The sequence below is a fragment of the Mauremys mutica genome, chromosome 5 (assembly GCF_020497125.1).
Source record: "Mauremys mutica isolate MM-2020 ecotype Southern chromosome 5, ASM2049712v1, whole genome shotgun sequence".
NCBI classification, from domain to species: domain Eukaryota; kingdom Metazoa; phylum Chordata; order Testudines; family Geoemydidae; genus Mauremys; species Mauremys mutica.
Window position 1 is genome coordinate 81,241,264 of NC_059076.1, and position 19,683 is coordinate 81,260,946.

The 19,683-nt window shown below is 39.6% G+C and overlaps 1 protein-coding gene across 1 annotated transcript in view; it reads left to right on the forward strand.

Annotated features, from left to right (window-relative positions):
* Nucleotides 1-19,683, forward strand: part of TENM3 (teneurin transmembrane protein 3) — a 1,686,859-nt gene that overhangs the window by 683,002 nt on the left and 984,174 nt on the right. Inside the window, exon 7 of the mRNA XM_045017713.1 lies at nt 12,233-12,391. The gene's annotated coding sequence lies outside the window, so the exon portion shown is untranslated. The remainder of the gene's footprint in view (nt 1-12,232; nt 12,392-19,683) is intronic.

Consider the following 19,683-nt stretch of genomic DNA (forward strand, 5'->3'; position numbering starts at 1 on the left):
TCCTTGAGAGATGAGGGCATGCTATTATCCCTTTTTTACAGAGGCACAGAGTGATTAAGGCCAAATGTTTTCTCAAATTTGGATTCCCACACTAGGTATTTTCAAAGCACCAGCTCTCATTGACTTAAGTTGTAGCTTTGACTGCTCAGCAGTTCTGCAAATTACATCCCAGGGTCTCAAGTCAGGCACCCAGAAGATAAAATGTAGTGACCAGGTGTGAGAAGTCTCGTTTAGAGTGCCTTGCCCAGCATCACAGACACACACTGTGGCAGGGGCAGGGATACAACAGAGTTCTCCAGGGCAGCATTCAACTGCTTTAACCAGGAAACCATCCTTTCCCTTCTTGTAAGTCTCCTGGCTTGTTCACTACACAACTCCAACAACTGAGCCAGAGTTTCTAAAAACATTAACTTGATTCATCCCCAGAGCAGGTCAGTCCTGTGCATTGCATGAGGTATCAGTGGTGTTGAAAAAAATAGTATGTGATCATGTAATTAAAGACTGAATACACATGCACAAAGGCGTTGCATTAAGTTGGCTCAGGGAACTTTGATTCTGGCATTTCCTAATCTTTGAGTGCTTGACTTTGCACTCTTTTAATGATGTGTTATCTATTTATCTATTCGGGCTAGTTTGTGCCTGGCTGTCATCCTGGTTTTCATAGTGCTTGGTGAGATGAAAGGATGCTGCTTCCAGTTGTTATTCCAGGACAGAAGCTACCCCCAAAGCATGCAGAAGGAGACAGAGTCATGACCTTGCTCCACTCCATACTAGCCATCAGCAAGGGAGCACACTGGACTGCACCTAAGTGTTTGTGCCACATGTGTCCTTCCCCAGTGCATTTGTGGGCTTTGGGGTACATTGTGGCCTGCTGATGGCTTTGTAAAGAGTAACCAATCCAGCCTTGGATATTTTAGGCCAACTTCTTATCTTGAGCAGGAAAAACCTTGACAGGAATAGTTGAAGAGGGAAAATACGGGGAATTCCAGCTTCAATAGTGGAATGATACTAGTACATAACACATTTCAATGTGCCAATTCCTGACACCCTGCAGAAGAAGAAAAAAAAACCCTATAAATATGGTATTTAGTCCTAATTAGCCGGAAGCTGGGTTGTTAAGCAACAATTCAACTTTTGCTGACTTGATAGCTAACCATAAGGTTAACTTCAGAATCAATCAAGCATCCACTTGGATATAATTTACTATGGTGACATATGATTTGATCATACAAAGCCTGATGATTACAAGCTGCCCTGGTAACGCTTATGCTGTTTACTCAGATGGTCACTGAATAAATATCAAGGATAACAAAAATGTGCACAAGGATATTTTTAGTAGAAATCAACCATGTCTGGCTGATCATTTGTGATGAATGATATTAGCAAGACAGAGTTCCCTGTTAGAGTAATTTTTATGTTTTAGTTTCATTAGCAATGTACAGTATGTCGAAACACAATGGCTTGCATGTCAGAAAAATACTATTAAATTATAATATCTATGAGTCAGATGGCTTTCCATTAGCTCTAAAATTAAAGGGACATTAAAGGTGGGGGGTTGTATTCCATTTTGTTTTGTTTCGATTTCTGTTTTACACATTGTTTTTAGTTAAAGATAAACTAGATACAGATGAGAAAGAAATGCATAATGTTTTCATATATATTCCTTCCTTCTGGAGAGTAGGGAGGGCTCCATTGGTGTTTTACTTTATTTTTCTTGTCAGACTGAAAACACCATTTAGCTATTTAGTAGCTTGATTGTGTGAGAAACAGCTCACAAATTTGATTCTAGGTAGGTGTTCTTACCAATTATTGTCTGGCTCAAAGGGTAGTTTTACAAAAGCCATTCAACAGATCGTTTTTTGTCCTACCTTAAATCTGAGCCAGATCTTTTACTACATTGCCCAGACCAAAAAAAAAGAAAAAAAGAAAAAGAAAAAGAAAGAAAGAAAAGCTGTATAAAGAGTAATAACCTTTACTTTCCAGTACATATTTTCTGCTCATATTTTCTGACTAATTTGCAACAGAGATCATAGCCATATGATCTGTAGACGTGACATATAGCTGCTGTAGCCTCTGACCGCAAACTGAGGTGTTGAATTGAGAGAATTCAGATCCAGCTACAGAAATCATGGATACATCTTCAGCTTCAAGAGCTTTGCAAGGTTAAGTGTATGATACTTTTATCTCTTTTATTACTCTTCAATAAAAATCTTTCCTATTCAATGAGGATAGTATGGGGACAGGAAGAGTTAATGAAAGTCTCTGCTTTTGGTTGACTGGGACTGTGATGAGCAGCAAAAAAACAAAGCTACTAATTATATTACAAGCATAGTTCTGGTTTTTTGTTTGTGTTTTTGAGGTAATAAAAAAACCAACCTAACTTCATTTACTATGATTTGCTTCAGAGTAGCCACTAAAATTCTACTATTGACTTTTTCCCAAAAACTATATTTTAGGTGCAAAATTTATTCATATCCATATAGAAAGAATACTGCTCTTAAAGCATGGCTTTTGTGACACTACTGTTCACCAACAGAGGAAAAGGAATAATATTCTTCCTCAGTCCCCTTCATATTTCACTGCTGTTGGGAGAGTGGGGAATATATGTTGTGATTCACGCAAGAGTACTTTTGTTAGAAGCAACAAAATTGCATTCTACTGGAGGATACAGAAGTACCATAAATCCATACATTAAGTTTCTTGCAGTATCCAGGTTAAGTCACGGCAAACTATAATAAATAATGAGCAAAGAAGTACATCTGTTTCTGTAAAGCATTTTAATACAGACATTTTTAAAAATCAGGGTGGACTAGTTGACTTTTGCTAGAGCTGTCATAAATATTGGCTGCAAAAGTGCCAGTCACATACCCCTGTGTATAAAAATCCAGCATTTTGCCTGAAATTTTGTGTGCAAGTGACAAATGTTTTTTAAAAATTATCCTGGACTTTTTCCCACATTCCAGTGCCTGAAGAAATTTCAAGGCTATTTTTACCAGTGCATTTCCTTGTTTCACATTGGTTTGATTGAAACTAGTCACATGGTATGGATTCTGTTTCCCTGGTTGATTGAAATTGTCTTGTTTGCTTAGGAGTAATTGCAGAAGCTATTGTGAGTGCTTCTTTGAGTACAAGTCTACTCTTAAAATGCTGCATCAGTGCAGCTGCACCACTGTAGCACTTTAGTGAAGATGGGAGAGCTTCTCTCCCTGGCATAGTTAATCCACCTCCACAAGAGCCGTAGCTATAATGACTATGTATCTGTTTTTTCCCTCCTCTTATCTCCCACTCTCAATCTGAATTACAAATTATGGGCTAGATCCCGCAAGGAGTGAGTGCTGTACATCCCTGCAACTGTTTTAGTAGAATAGCAGGGAACTTTTTTCTTCAGGTGTTTAAGAATCCATAGGAATCCATTTCCTGCTCTTTTTAATCCTCCCAGTTGATACTGCCAAAAAACAGTTGCATTTCTCTCAACCGAAAATGGTTTTCTGGCTCCAAACCTGGACTGTGTCTGAGTTTCACTTGTTAGAGAGCAAAGGTGGCTTTAATGCTATCTTTACACTCCTTCCCCTGATCCTGGGGCTGGCTAGCCAGCCAGCCATATTAGGGCAGCCTTGTTCTAATATGCACATCTGATTGCCTATGGCTCCCAAGGGCCATCATGGCAACTGGAAGTCACCTAGTGTAGATGGGTCAGACATGCCCCCACATTATGAGAACTGCTATGACGGTTCTATGCCACATAGGGATTCCCCCTAGTTTGGGGAATCCTTCCCCCAGACAGCTAAACTGGCTTTATGGCTGGCTTGCGCATACGAGGCAGCTGTAGAGGGGACATGGATTTGAACTAAAGTTTCTTCACCATGATAAAGTATACTGTGTTGTCAGTACACTTCCACTCAGAATCTGTTCAACTGTGCCTGTATCATCTTTACAAACCTATTGTCTGTTTTACATAACTGAGAACTGACTCATAAATAAGGATTGCACAGATTAAGGCCACCGCCTTGTTTAATCCTGGCTCTGTGGTCAAGGAGAGGAAATTAATGGAATTTAACTTGTTTAAGGCCTAATTTCAGATCACTTCCCTATTAAACCCCTTCCCTGAACTCTGAAGTAAAGGAATTGGCTTGATTTTAATCTATTAACCATCACAGTAGATTACAGATCTATAAGCATGGAGCACACCACTCCGAGAGAGATCACTAATCAGAGGCTTTCTTCTGCTTAATTGAGGCATCAGAATGATTTCACACACTGTGGGAGCAGCAGCAATCATCTATGCAGAAAAGAGAACTTCTGAAAGGGCCATCTCTTCTAATAGAAACTGGACAAGATGGCCAGGTCTAGAAGCTGTAACATGATTTCCCATTATTAGGCATCTTATCTTGCAAACCCCAGAGAGATGTGTGGAAAAAATAAATGTCCAGTTTGCTAAATTTAACTGGGAAGAACAGACCATTATAGAGAAAGCACCACATTTTGGAGCCAGAAATTGAGAAGCAGTTCCTTTTCTTATATAGATGAGGATGCTGCGACAGAGGCCATTAGCAGTGAAATAGGAAGAGTGATATCTGGAAAGTGAATTGCAGGTTGATCTCTCTTCCCCATAGTAATGATGTAAGAGAAGTTTGCAGTAATGTCATGTAATTCATGCTTCTCCAAATTGAAGGAGAGGGATCAATTACAATGTGAAGACTGGTAGTAGAGAGGTCATAAGGTGTATTAAGGGTAGTGGTCAGAATTCCAATGCTGGTTCTACTAATATACTCCACAATACAGCAGCAGCATAAAATATGACTGCATTCACTTGTCTGAAACCCAGAATGAGAACAGTGGGTAGGGGCTTCCCCCCATTATATCATTTATATAATATGCCGCTCGATCACTTGGTTGGCTGAGGGTTTACTGGAATATCAGTACAAAATAAGTGGGTACCTTGGCATATGGAAGATGACAACATTCTGCTTTTGCTTTTCATAATTACTATTAACAATGTGAAGATATACGGTTGGGGATTGCACTGGGAAGCCAGAATAGCACTGCAGGACCTTGTAAAAAAATTTATTTCACAGTTATTTGCTCCTCTCTAGTACCATAACTTTCATGTAAGTAATGCACACCCTGAAATCAGTAATGCTTTGGTACCCACAATATTACTTACATCACCCAGCCTTATTTTTTGCATGTTCAGTAATGAAACTGTCTTTAATTATAGGATCACAGATTCTTTCCAAACAAATCAATAGACTATATTGAGCTTTCTGTAATCTTAGATAAATATATGTAACATCTAGGTAGTACAGAATAATGTTCTGCTCCAGTTGGCTTGATCAAGACAGATTACCTTATTAACTGGTATGATGGCTCTCTACTGGCATTCCTCCCAGAGTGGAAGTCTGTGGTTCTTCCCACTTCAGACTGGAGTACCAGGCTACAACACCCCCTAATCCCTTCATACTGTTACAGAGTGAGCAGTTGCTTTCACCCCTTACAGTCCCTCATGACTGCATCGCTCAGGTGACAAGTTTCACTACCTTCAGCTCTGCCAGGGTGGATCCTTGCAGTTCTACTACTCTTAGCTAAAATTCCAGGGTAGCAGTCCCCTGGTTTCAACCATATTAACACACGGAGTTAATACCTGTTCCAACTGGAATTGATACCTGTAAGTCACTTGTCTCTGGAAACCTGTGATCAGCAGTTGATTAAAATTATTCAAAACAGATCCTTCTGTATTGTCCATTCATCTCAAAGGTACACACAGCAAGAAGAGAACAAGCTAAGAATCCAAAAGGTTTACCTGCTTGGGTGTTTCTTAAAAGCTCATCATCTCCTTCAAAGCTTAGCAAAGGCCAGCTGGGCAGACACATCCTGCACATCTCTGCCACAGCCCCACAGACCTTCTACATTCTTTGCTCTCAGCATCAGTCCTGTCTCTCACCCCCCAAGCAGGTCAAATATGTAAAAAAGTACAGATCCTATGGTAATAGTATCTCATTCTTGTTCGTTTTTCAGTTGAGTGTATAGTTAAGAACCAAGAAACTAATTCCCCGGTCACATGGGTTAATCAGTTTTCTTAACTTTCTCATTTCAAAAATATGGATTTGAAATGTTTGCATAAAGTTGAGTATAGATACTAAGATTAGGGTAGGTGAGGAGAATGTGACAAATGGAAGGGATAACTGGGAAGACTGAGGTAGCAAAATGCTGAATTCAAAGTTATCACATACAGCTGCATCCCAATTTAAAATGAACTTCTCTCTTATCCATAGAGTCAGCAATGGTCACTGTCTCGACAGTAGAACACATTAAGGTATGGCTGCCTGATTAATGACTTCCATCCGCATTGTGGGTGTTGCTGACTGCAATAGAATCATTTTCAAAGTGACTCCCATGCTGTATGATAAACTGATAGACAAAGGATCTGACCCTCCTTCACAAGAGATCTTTGGCCACAGAGAAATCTCCACCCACTGTGTTTCTCTATGCTTTAATGTACTAGAAATAAGAAAAGTCAAGCTGAGCAATTCTTATTGTGTAGGGATAGGACTGAGCTGGGATGGACTCCAGCAAAACTTAAGATTTAATATATAGTTACACTTCTGAACTGCTACTGTAGATGTTTTAAGTAATGCTGCATAAAAGAAATGATTTCCAGATGTAATATCATTTTCAGGTTATATTAGGTACTGTGAATATTTGGCAAATATTTTCCTACTCCCATTCTTACCTGTGTGTCTGGTAGGGGGATATATAGAAGGAAGGTTAGCAGCTACTATAAGGTGGGAAATAAATTTCCATTTTAACTCCATTTGACCCTGATAACATTCCAAAAACTTTCTTTTGTTCCTTAAAACCACTCACTCACCACCACTACAACAAAAACCCATGAAGATAAATTAAAATTCTAAGAGAAAGTTACAATTTTAAAACAATGAAGTCAGGAAATGACATGTCATCTTAACACCACCCTTTTGTTTGAATGTATTACCATATAGTTTTTAATTATAGGTTCACATACTGTTCCTCAAATAGTATCATACGTCATCAGTTCCTAAACTGTGGCCTAGGGATCCCTTCCTAAAAGTCCACGAGGGCTGGTAACATAGGAAGCTAGAGGGAGTTAAATCAGATTCAGACTAAATCACAAAGAGAGATTAAAATGAACAAAAGTAGACAGTGTGATTAATGTTTTTTTTTCAAAAAGGATAGAATACTTACCTCAAGTTATGTAATAGTTTCAAAATGTTTCTTATCCTGGAAGCATTTGTTATTTTTGATGCTAGGAATTTTTGCATTTGGAAATGGGAAAGATGGTGACCTACACCACTACGAATGGAAGGAAAGACACCCACAAGACAGGTTTCAGAGTGGCAGCCGTGTTAGTCTGTATCAGCAAAAACAACGAGGAGTCCTTGTGGAACCTTAGAGACTAACAAATTTATTTGGGCATAAGCTTTCGTGGGCTAGAACCCATTTACTTTCTTATATTTTTCACTTCATGCATCTGATGAAGTGGGTTCTAGCCCATGAAAGCTTATGCCCAAATAAATTTGTTAGTCTCTAAGGTGCTACAAGGACTCCTCATTTTTTTTACCCACACGACAGTTTGTGAACTTTTATGAAAGTTTCAGAATACCTCTCCATATGCAATGCAATATTTATCTATAAACTTAGATACACATGTATACTATTTTATGGCAGGAGTCACCAGGTGGTGCCACTACACATAGTCTTACAAGATGTTCTTTAGGCTATGTCTACACTATGAGTGATTCCCAGCTCCCATATACAAACTTGCTTTCACTCTCATCTGAAATAGCATGCTAAAAATAGAAGTATAGCCAAGTATGGGCTAGCTTCCACAAATACATACTCATGGGGTTCAGGTGGGTTTGTACTTTAGGTGGCTAGGCTGTGCTCAGATCTAGCACACCCCTAGGTCATAATATAGACATATCTGTAGTGCACAAGCACTGTTCACTCTTTGAAGAAACGTATTGTAATTTTGTAATACAGCTTTTACGGGGGGAGCTGTGGTTACCACAAAGGGAGTTTATCTTCAGCCTTAATCTCTCTAGAATCAATTCTGGAGGCAGAGTTGCTTCCTGGGATTTTTGTAACATAGCTATCAGTGTTTTATAAGGATGTGGGGTATTACTGCAGAGGCCAGAGGTCATCTTCCATTTTGGAAGGTGGGTCTTAGACTGGAGGAGGCAGTACAGAGTGTGGCTAGGTGAAGCTTATGGTAGGTTCTCATTGATGTGTTATGTAATGTATAAATAAAAATAATTTAGTAGTTACATATAAACTCTCCATGCCTTAATAAGAAAAACACATGAACCAGGCATCAACATTTTGGCTGTGCTCCCTGAAAGAAGGAGTTGCCCGTGTTTTGACCACCTCTGTTCAAGGACTGGTGTATGTTGTGTAAAACAAACAAGTTGCACTAAAAATATACCCAAACTCCATGTTACTAATTTCTCCTCCAACAGAAAGCTGACCAGCAAGACCCCAGCATCTGCTGCCTTTCAACAGAGGATTGATACTACAGTATATTATTTTTGTCATAACAGTTCATGAACTTAGTTGATTTTATATGATGAGTTTTCACTTCTCTAAGTTGTATTGTGACTAATTTAGCCATGAACTTTTCAATTTCTTTACAAGCAGCTACACAGTCATTCTTAGATTCAGTTTAGGGAATAAGGCCATTAACTACAACTGTTCTGTTTTTTAAAATTGTATTTTAAAATTATTTTTCTCCTTGAGATAGAACCACATTCTCTAAAGTGTCCAGTAATTCTGGGTTTCCATCTTTAGTCTCTCAGGGGTAGTGTAAGATGCTGGCTATTCCCCAGCCCACAGAGGACCTTCTGCTACACCCAATGTCCCTTTCTAAGCGCAATTTTATTTTCTAAACTGGGCTACAGCTCCCAGGTGATTTCCCCTTTTGCCTTTCTTTGTCCTTTCTGTTTCAGGATTCTTCCTTGCTCTTTTAGCTGGGCACCAACTCACAGGGCTTTCACACACCACCCCCCAGGTTCCCTCTGCTCCACTCCCCTAGGACTCTGGCAACATCTCCTAGGAAATTTCCTGCTCTCCCTTCCTTATTGACAGTTTGGCTCTTCATAGCCCCACCCTCTTAAATGGCCAAACTGGGAGTACCAGTTCTAGCACAGGGGAGCTGAACCTGTTTAATTTAAAGGAGCCAGCCAACTTATGACAGTCTGATTTTCTGTGAAGCTAAGCAATTGTGTCAAGTATCAGAGGGGTAGCCGTGTTAGTCTGGTTCTGTAAAAGCAGCAAAGAATCCTGTGGCACCTTATAGACTAACAGATGTTTTGCAGCATGAGCTTTCATGGGTGAATACCCACTTCTTCGGATGCAAGTCCGAAGAAGTGGGTATTCACCCACGAAAGCTCATGCTGCAAAACGTCTGTTAGTCTATAAGGTGCCACAGGATTCTTTGCTGCCTAAGCAATTGTGATTGACTTCAACTACTCAGGACTGGAAAAATCAAACAGTAGGTGTCTAAAAAAGAATTAGTAGCCACTTTTGAAAATGTGGGTCTTCCTGTTGTTTGTAATTAGCTATAGCAATTAGTAGATTTGCTGTATCACACATCTTTTTTTTTTTAAAAAAAGAAACAAATCAGGAAAGTAGATATTTTTGTTTTTCATGTGCTGGGGTATAGCTAGATAAGTTCATCCACCTTTGATAATTATTTTATGATAGCACATGATATCCAGTGGTTCTCAGCATGTTTCATTTAGAATATTTAGTACAACTGTGTTGACATTCTGTGAAGCTCTTGTGATAGCTGCATGTCAGAAGTTTTTGTGACTGAATTTGATTCACCTGAAGGCAGGTCACAAATCTCAGTCACAGTTCAGTAGATCATCCAGATTTTATTGTTCAAGTTAGCCTTGTTTTATAGCTGGCTTCCAAAGCAGCATACCACCAGTGTGGGTTCAGATGAGAACAAACTAAGGAAACATGAAGGAAGGGAGTGAGGAGGCAGAGGGAATGAGCAGGCACCATGCTCCTAACGTTCAATTTGTACTTACCTAAAAGTTCTGTGGTTCAGTTCTTGACATTGTCCCTTGTGAATGACAGCAAATTAAACAGTTATAAAGTTCATCTTTGTTTAAAAGAACAAAGAATGACTGTTTATTCCGAAGTTTAGTGTGTTGGCTATCTCTGCCATCACTTTAATCAAGGGACACAGCTGACAAGGAATGTGCTAAATATGACTAGTAGGAGGCCGCAGATAACAAGACTCAATATTTTGCTTCAATTAAGAGAGTAAAAATAACAAACCGTAGGCATATAAAATATATGCCCAAAGTGTTAGTGAATATTAAACATGTCCCTGTCCAAAGTCTATCAGACTCTAAACCAGAGGGGGGGTAACTTAGAAAACTGTGTGAAAACTAACGAGATTTCAGATCTCAAAAAATGCATATACTTAGAGTGGTATGACATATAACCAGTCATTTGTACTATGTGAATTTCATAATACTTTTAATTCATAGGATGAAGGTTGAATTTCTAACAATATAGCAAGTTTCTAATACTAATATTCTCAAGGGGTATTGCAGTGTATTCATATGATATGTAAGGGTATAATTTTTTTTTAGCCCATCTACTTATGGGGTTCCTAAATCTAATGAGTCACACTGCCATCCTATACCTGGGGAGTGCTTCTTATTCCTATTGTATAATAAACACCACATAAATGGCTGGGAGTATACGTGAGAGAGAAGTGGGAGAGGATTATAAAATATTTTTATGAACAACATTAACATAAATTATTGGCTAACATTTTTCCTATTTTATTTCACAGAACAACTGCTCTTAGACAGTAGTAATAGTTTCATCATACATTATTGTTTAGAGGAAAACAGTTTACACACAGTACCTGTAATATCTACAGTTTGTTTTGTCAGCTTTGCTACTGTTATTCAGTAACTGTCAGGTACACTAGTTAGGTGGTAAATTTATAGCATATACGATGGCTGTGTTTCCCAAACATATTCCTTTTATAAAAGCCTGCAAAATATAACAGCAATGAAGAACACCAGAACTCAGATTTGTTTTTCATAGAACAACTAGTAAATCTTTCCCCACATTCTGACGCATCTTTCTATTGTACTATTTCTCTATGCAAGATCCTCCTTTATAATTATTATTAATTATGTCATGTAATGCGCACTTAGTTTATTTTAGCTTCTGTTCGCAGCTGCCTGTAACCTTTCAGAACACTGAAATCCTATTTTTCTGGGTTTTTCCTCTGTTCTAAATTTCATTTTGGAGTTTGGCATTTTATTTGTTCTTTCCAGGCCTTCCTACACCAGCCTTTTTGTTTTCTTTGTTTTTGTTTTTTACTCTTTCATTATATTCCTTATTTCAGTCTTTGACAAACTAGTTTGTTCTTGTTCTCTCAAGTGTAAACTTATTTTTCTCTTAATTTTTCCCCCTTTTCCTATGCACAAGCTATTAGCTGACATGTTTATTTTCCAGACCAGCTTTTTAAATTTGTTTTCCCTCCCTTCATTTATAAATGATGTAATATATTATTTATATACTATTTCCCAAGCGAGTCCTAAGCAGCATATTTGATCGTCCTCACACAAGCCATTCCATGATAGAGGCATCTCTCAAGCAGCTGACACCAGTGAACCCAGCTAGTTTTTTAACCTCTTCGAATTTTAAGGTCCAGCCAACAACTGCATACGTACTCCATCACTCAGGCTATGAAAGTGATGCAGTGTGCAAGTCCATTCGCTCACTTTTGCTGAGCTTGCTTTGTTTTGCCCATTTCATATTCAGTCACAAGGTAGCCTGGAACAAAAAGCTGGCCATCAGAGAGACACATGGCCTAACTTCAGTACTGTAGATGCACTCGATCAACATCAGCTCAGCATCAATAATTAGACAGGGGTCAAATAATAATGTTGGCATCCAAACAATCTAGTCAAACTTCAGTTGTCTCCACAAACTGCTACAAGAATTGGATGCAGTCTTTTAGGCAGAATTCAATGTGTACATTGAAAATACTTCTGTATCTGTGAAGTTAAATGTGAACAAGGGATTGGTGCCTTTTACTTCGTTGTTAATAATGTCCTCTTACTGTCCTTTTTTACATACTAACTAAAGAACTACATTTACTTTGTATATGACATGCTGTCCTTTAGAATCTAATTAAAACTTACTTTTTGGTCCTTAGGTAGAAAGATTACTCTGCTGAGATGAGCTCTTAATTAATGCACAGAGAGCCTGAAAGTCCCACCTCTCAACAGTGATGATTGACATTCAAGGATACATAAATTACACTAATTGAGCTCTGCATCAATACAGTCTTTCCACAGCCAACTCATCAGAGAAGGTAGGTGAGCAGACCAGCATAAAATGTTATTTCACTATGTTGTATGTTTTCCCAAGGGGGAAAAACTTTTCAAATTACTGAACATTTATCATCATGGGAGGCAGTTCTTCCCTTCAGTTTTAAGATGTAGCTTTTGCTTTTTATTATAAAAATCAGCATTTTTAATATAGCTATTTAAATGTTAATAACCACAAACTTCACAATTTACAAGCAGCAAAATCTTACAAGTCAATTATTATATGCAAAAATAACTTGACAACATTTATTGATCCCAAATTTTGTTGCGTAGCAACACACAAACATTCCCCAAACAGGAGTTGTTTGGAATCAAAGCCAGATTTTGTCATTCAGATATTTAGCTAATTATTAGTGCACTAAGTCTTTGGCTCAAAAGATCCTGCAGAAATCCTGATGTACAATATATATTAATTGCATTTTCAAACAAATCTAAAGGTATTTTAAGGCTCAACTTTTTATGGTGAGTATATTATTTATTACTTTTACTCAGTAACAGCAACTGCTTGTCAATAGAGTAAGACTTAGACGTTCTCAATACTGTGAATTTTGCATTACTGTCTGAAGTGCTTGTCTGCATATTCTACAATAATATTAAAGTGATGTACAGTTTGTAAGAATGAACTGGCTGTTCTGTCTGTAGAAGGTCCTCTTTTAATTTTTCACCAACAGTCTGATGTAGTGATTTTATGATATTTAGGTGTACACTCACTCATTTATTTATAGGAACTGAAATTTAGGGACTTTTTGGTTATGTTTCTGAAATATACTTGTGTGACAGGGCTGGGCTTATCAGTGGTACCCTCTAATAGTTAGTTCCTAGGTCACAACTCTTCCCAGTCTCTAGCATCTCCTACTTCTATGGAGAAGTCACTATGGGTGATGGCAATCTCTTCTTTAGTAGATAGAAACTCGGCCTTCCAGCCAGGTCACCACTGAAATCCATCCCTTTCTGGAGTAACAGAGTCCAACAAAGCATAGAAGTACAATATCCCCCCAAAAGGAGTTGCATGCCCAATTCCAGGCCCTTGAGGACCTCATACCTTTACTTCAGGACTTACATTGTCTATATCCCCCTGGGCTCTCCCTCTACTGGGTTCTGACCCAAGACCCTAGGAGTGGCTATGATATCAAGCACCCAGGAATGCTCTGAGACTGACACCTTGGCTGCTTCCTACCACTTACATTCCTAGACCAGGGCATTGTTACAGTCTCACAAACAATCCAAGAAAAGATAGAACCAAGGGTTCTTTAATCATTAAGGACAAGCTAGTCGCTGCTGTGAGACCTAGGGTAGCTGCCACCTACAAACCCCTTTCCTGCAGCAAGGATTGCTGCAGTGCCCATACTTAGGATAGGGGCATGGACCTATCCCAAGAGCCCCTATCTGCTATCCCTTCTTTCTGCGCTGTCTGTCTCTCTTTTAAACTCCTTCTCCAGCTGGAACAGACTCTGCAGGTGCAATAGGGCAGGGCCTCTTGGGCCCAGAACTTCTCCTTAACCTTCCATTTGCTCTTGTGGTCAGGTGCCCACACCTTTTCTTTTACCTGTGGGCTTGTTAATCCTTTACAGATAAAGCAAACAGAGAACAGACACCAAGAGGGATTTTACAACTGACTGGCTGGCTGGGTATTCATAAACAGGGGCTACCCTCCCCCTTCATTTATCACATGCCCCCCAAATCACAGACAGTGCTGGCCAGCCTGGTTCAGATCGGGTCCGCACTGGCTGGGATTTCTTCTTGTAGGTTTAGGAAACAGAATTAATAAGATTCATGCACCTCTGAACTAAACAGTACTTTTTACATTTTAAGGACTACATTAGAATGTGGGGACATTTTTAGAATGCAGGGACATTTTTACCTGGCTGATTCTGGGAAACCTTCCTGGGAGAGTGGATCAGCCACTTTGTTAGAGGCTCCTGAAATGTGTTATATCTCAAAATCAAAACCAAAGAAGTTGTTTGTTAGTCTTTTTGACTGTGTGAAGCCACTTTAGTGCAGCATGGTCAATCTGCAGGTGGACCCGCCGTCCCCAAATGTATGGGCCTTTTTATCCCAGTGTTGGGTTTATATACTCCATCACAGCTTGCCATTTAATTTAAGGCTATATTACAGTGCAAGCCAGTTAAAATGAAGTCATTGAACAAAATCCAATGTTCTCATCTTTAGCTGATGTCCATGTAAAGAAAGAGGTTCCAGTGAGAGCAGGGTGGATTCAGAGAAACCAGGGAGAACTGGGATATATCACAGAGATATTTGGCAGAAGAGAGAAATTGCAAATGGAGTGTGGAAGGAGGAAAACTGAATTCCCCTCCTCTTACCCCTCCCCCCCCCACAAAAAAAAGCCTACATAAAACTGTAGGCATGGCTGAAGCAACAACTCACTTTTTAATCTGTTTGGTCTGGGAAACTGACTTTTGTCTAGTTTGTTTAAATTGTCTGGATAACTTCAGCCCATTTTAAAATGAGCTATTGTTTTTTCCTTGTTTTTAATTTTCATTTCACTCATAAAATCTGTTCCTTTAGTGCCTTATGTTAAAGATGTCAGTGAAAATCTTGAGTCCTTGTAATAAGATCAAATTTACATAAGTAGGAAATTGTCCAGTAATTTATTACTTTTACCTGGGGTCCTTTTGGTTTCTAATTATGGGTATGTGTCCATTCAGGGCTTGTAAAATGTTTAGACATGCCACAGAGGTATTAGTTTAGGCTTGTTAAAGAAGCCAAAAGAATATATAATGACTGTGTGTGCCGAGTTTCAAACATAGAACAGTAACACTTCCTCAAACATTTTCCAAATTGAAAAAGATTAACTGAAACCTGTGATTATCCATTGCCTAAGATTGTGCTACATCTGGATCAGGAAGAGATACAACTGTTTGTTTGTGTTTAAATGAAAAGTGAATTTATTTGTGAAAGAAAAACTGAAGACTGCCTGTGTATTGATAAGGTGATTACTTAACTCCAGCTGCTAATAGAGACTTTTGACACTTTGCCAAGCAAGTTATAAAGAGAAGGGTCTTTGGGTATATATACAGTTTGCTAGGGAAGAGATGCTTCACAGAGATTCCACACCATGGTCAAATTTCTAGAAACTAGATAGTTCTAAGATGTTGAACACTAGAGCCAATGGGCTGGATCTGGTCTGCCTGTTGTATTTACAAGACCCTTATGGCAGGTAAAGATACATCAGAATTTAAAATTTAATTTAAAAAACAATGTAAGCTCTGTGGATATTATGAAGATAACCTTCTAAATGGTGAATCAAGGCAATGCTATCTTACTGAATCTATACAGAGAGAGGCTGAAATTTCTAGACAAGTGTGAAGCATAATATTCATCTCAATATTAATGAAGCCTAAATGACAACATTGACTCCTTCACTAATGATCATTTTAATAGAAACACCCATTTAAAAAGATTTTCCACTTTAATGTTGCTGTAGCTGTGTTGGCCCCAGGATATTAGAGAGACAAGGTGAGTGATGTAATATCTTTTATTGGACCAAATTCTGAGAGTGAAAGAGACAAGCTTTCAAGCTTACACAGAGCTCTTTTTCATGTCTGGGGAAGGTACTCAGAGTGTCACAGCTAAATTCAAGGTGGAACAGATAAGAAATTAACACATGCTGCAAGAGACTGTTCAAAGTGAAGTGGACAGTTAACACCTCTACTGTCATAGGACAAATAAGGGTAACAGATTGTTGTAATGAGTCTTAAATCCAGTGTCTCTGTTCAGTCCGTGATTTTTGTTGTCTCGCAGAGTTAGGAATTTAAGTTCCCAGGCTTTTTGAAGGTGTTGTGTAGGTTTCCTTTGATGCTGAGGATTGAGAGGGCAGATATGAAGTGATTGTTTTATGATATGGTGGTTTTGTCTTTTTTTCATTTTTACTGTGTAAGAGTATATGAGAGCATCGTGTTTGTCTTGTTTCACCCACATAGTTGCTATTGGGACAGTTAGTGTGCTGGATGAGATACACCATATGTTGGATAGGCATGTGTAGGACTGCTGGATGATGAAAGGTTTGTTGTGGGAGGTATTGATCGCTGTAGTAGTGGAGATATGTCTGCAAGTTCTGCATCTTTTATTATGGCAGGAGCTGGTGCTGCTCTGAATTGCTATGTCCTGGGCTTTGAGGAGCTTATTCCTGATGATGAGGTTGGGGAGGTCATCTGAAGGCCAGATGAGGGAGTTCAAGAAAAGATTTATTTTAGGATGTAGTCCTCATCAAGTACAGGCTGTAGTTGTTTAATGATACCCTATATGGGTTCCAGAGTGGGGTGATGAGTGACAAGTAGGGTTGTGCAGTCATAGAGTTTTTTTCCCTTCTATTGAAGCAGGCTATTTTGGGGTATTTGGGTGACCTGTTCTGTGATCTACTTCTCTGGTGGAGTGTCCTTGTTTGATAAGATGGTATAAGTGTGTTAAGGGCCGTATCCTGAGCATATTCTGTCATATCTGAGTGTTGCTGTAGATAATGGATTTCTTGGTGTGTTTGGGGTGGTTACTGGATCTGCAAAGGTTAGTATGGGTTTCGTATATGTTTTTGTAGAGTTCCATTGTTGAACTTCATCATGATGTCCAGGAAATTAATGTTAGTGTGGGAGAATTCTAGAGAGTGTGTGATGAGTGGGTGGTGGTGGTTAGATTTCTACCACAACTTCATGAGGGAGTTTAGATCATCTATACAAAGGGTAAAAATATTGATGTTTCACAGGTATATCGTTAGTTTCATGGTGCATTTGTCCAGAAATTCTTCATGGAGATGGCCTATGAAGAGGCTGGCATGCTGGGGAGCCATCATAGTATCCATGATCATTCCCATGTTTGTCCAGGGGATTACTGAGAGGTTTGGTATAGGAAGAGTAGGGCAGGTGCTGGTAACCTCCTCTGCAACCTCCTCTTTTCCTCTAGACAGGAGGAGGGCATGGAGAGGCCTAAGATTCCTGTGTAAGATTGTTTGGTTGGGGAGAGAATGAAACACAGAATGGAGAAATCATAAATTGCTTCGAGGAGTGTATTAGAATTCAAGTTCTCCACCCTCTCCCCAAGAAAAATTCTAGTCAGCTCTGCAGGTTGGGGAGCTCAAAGATGGAACCAAAATTCAAAGTGAAGAGAAGAGCACACAGACAAAGAAAGATGGAAAGTAGAAAAGAAATGGGAAAAAGAGGATGGAAGGAAAGAGGAATAAAGGGAAGAACTGGTGGAGGTCCTAAAAGTGTTCTGCATCATTTATGTACTGCAGGATCCTGAATGTAACAGTTAACTATGCTAAGTTAAGACTTATTCTTACTGAAGATCACTTTCATCTTCAATATCATTGCAAAGCTACGCTGGAAATCAGTGAGAATTTCAGTGGGGAATTATAGTTAGTATGCGTCCCTCATTGTGTTCCTCCAGGACCACACATCTTAATTAAAAATGCAGTTCTGCATGGAATGAATTTAATGTACTTTGGTCATCTCTATGGCATGAGTCCTTGGACAAAGTTAAACACCCTGCAATATTGTGTATCAAAGTTATAATTACTAGTGTAGTCAGGCTTTCCATAGCATTCATATGGGCATGTTAGTTTCATATTTTTACCATTGTTACTTTGTATAGGTGCCAATAAAATATGCTCATTTGACAGCTTGAAATGGGCATCTGAACAAATGTTGGGAGCAGGTACTAACTTGGGTACTCAGAGGGAGCAAAAGATGGTGTAACTGTCTGGTTTCAGGGTGCTCTGCCTCCTCAAATAGTGCCATAGGAGGCTGAAATAATTATTGGGAGTCCTGAGGGTGCTGAACACCCTGAAGGATACCAGACACTGTTACAGTCATATATAAATAGAAGGGGGGAGCATGGAACCTAAATATTTATTGAAATGTACTGATGATTTCCTGAGTGAGACAACAAAAGTGAAGCATTACTTCGAAATCAGAAGAATCTTAAATCTAACAAGCAAAGCCTGAATTGAGAAGTATGCAGACTTTCTGAAGATCTTACATCAACACTTCATTGATTACGCCTAAATGGATCCAATCAAATATAAAACACCTATTCTCCTTAAGGTTGCCAGGGATCCGGTTTTCTACCGGAACACCTGGTCAAAAAGGGATCCTGGCTGGGCTGCTAAAAGTCTGGTTGGCAACAGCAGGGCAGGCAAGTTTCATGTCCAGCTCTGTGTGGAAAGCAGCCAGTATGTCCCTCTGGCTCCTAGGGGGAGAGGCAGCCAAGGGACTCCACATGCTGCACTGGCTCTGCAGCTCCTATTGGCCAGGAACCATGACCAATGGGAGCTGTGGGGGCAGCACCTGTGGGTAGGGACAGCGCCTGGAGCCCTCTGGCCACTCCTCTGCCTAAGAGCCAGAGGGACACGCCGGCCACTTCCCAGGAGATGCACAGAGCCCCCTCCGAACCCTCCAGTCTGGAGTCCCCTTCTGGACTCCAAACCCCTCATCCCCGACCCCACCCTAGAGCCCGCATCCCCAGCCAGAGCCCTCACCCCCTCCTGCACCACAACCCCCTACCCAAGAGTAGTGAAAATGAGTGAGTGAGTGAGGGTGGGGCAGAGGGAGGGAGGGGGGGTGGAGTGAGCAGGAGCAGGGCTTTAGCGAAGAGTTGGGAAAGAGGTGCAAGGATGTTTAGTTTTCTGCAATTAGAAAGTTGGCATCTCTATCCCTCTCCCCACAGCAAACCTAAGGGCTCCCCATAACAAATCAAAGGACTCGTGGCAATTCAAGCTCCCTGCCTTGCCAATGTTCCCTTCTGCACCTAGATCCCTGTTAACATTCTTTTTGGTGGGCACTGATTATTGAATAAAAACTTTGTGTTTCTATGGGCTCGTACCCAGGGCATGGATCCATTGATCATGCATTAATCTCCCCCTAGCTAGAAGTAGTATGGGTTCCAGGCTGGGGGTGCATAAGGTTCCCAATAATTAAGTGGAGGTTGTGAGGAGCATGATGTTTTATGAATTGAAAGAATGGATGGAAAGAAATTTCCAGTTTTAAAAACTGTTTGTAATTAACAAGAAATGTGCACCTCAGATGACCATAGAGGGCATTTGGTTACTCTTTGTACCAAATTATTTACAATATTAAGAGGATTCCTGGGACATTACAATATAATACCACTTTATCATGTGAAATGATCTAACTCTGTGCTCACATTTTTTGAGAGTTTGTGTATTTATAATCATCAAATGGCAATAGCTCACTATGTGCTTCATTAGACTTAGTATCTGTGGAAATATTTATTAGTGGGAAAATTAAGCATATGTTCATAATGT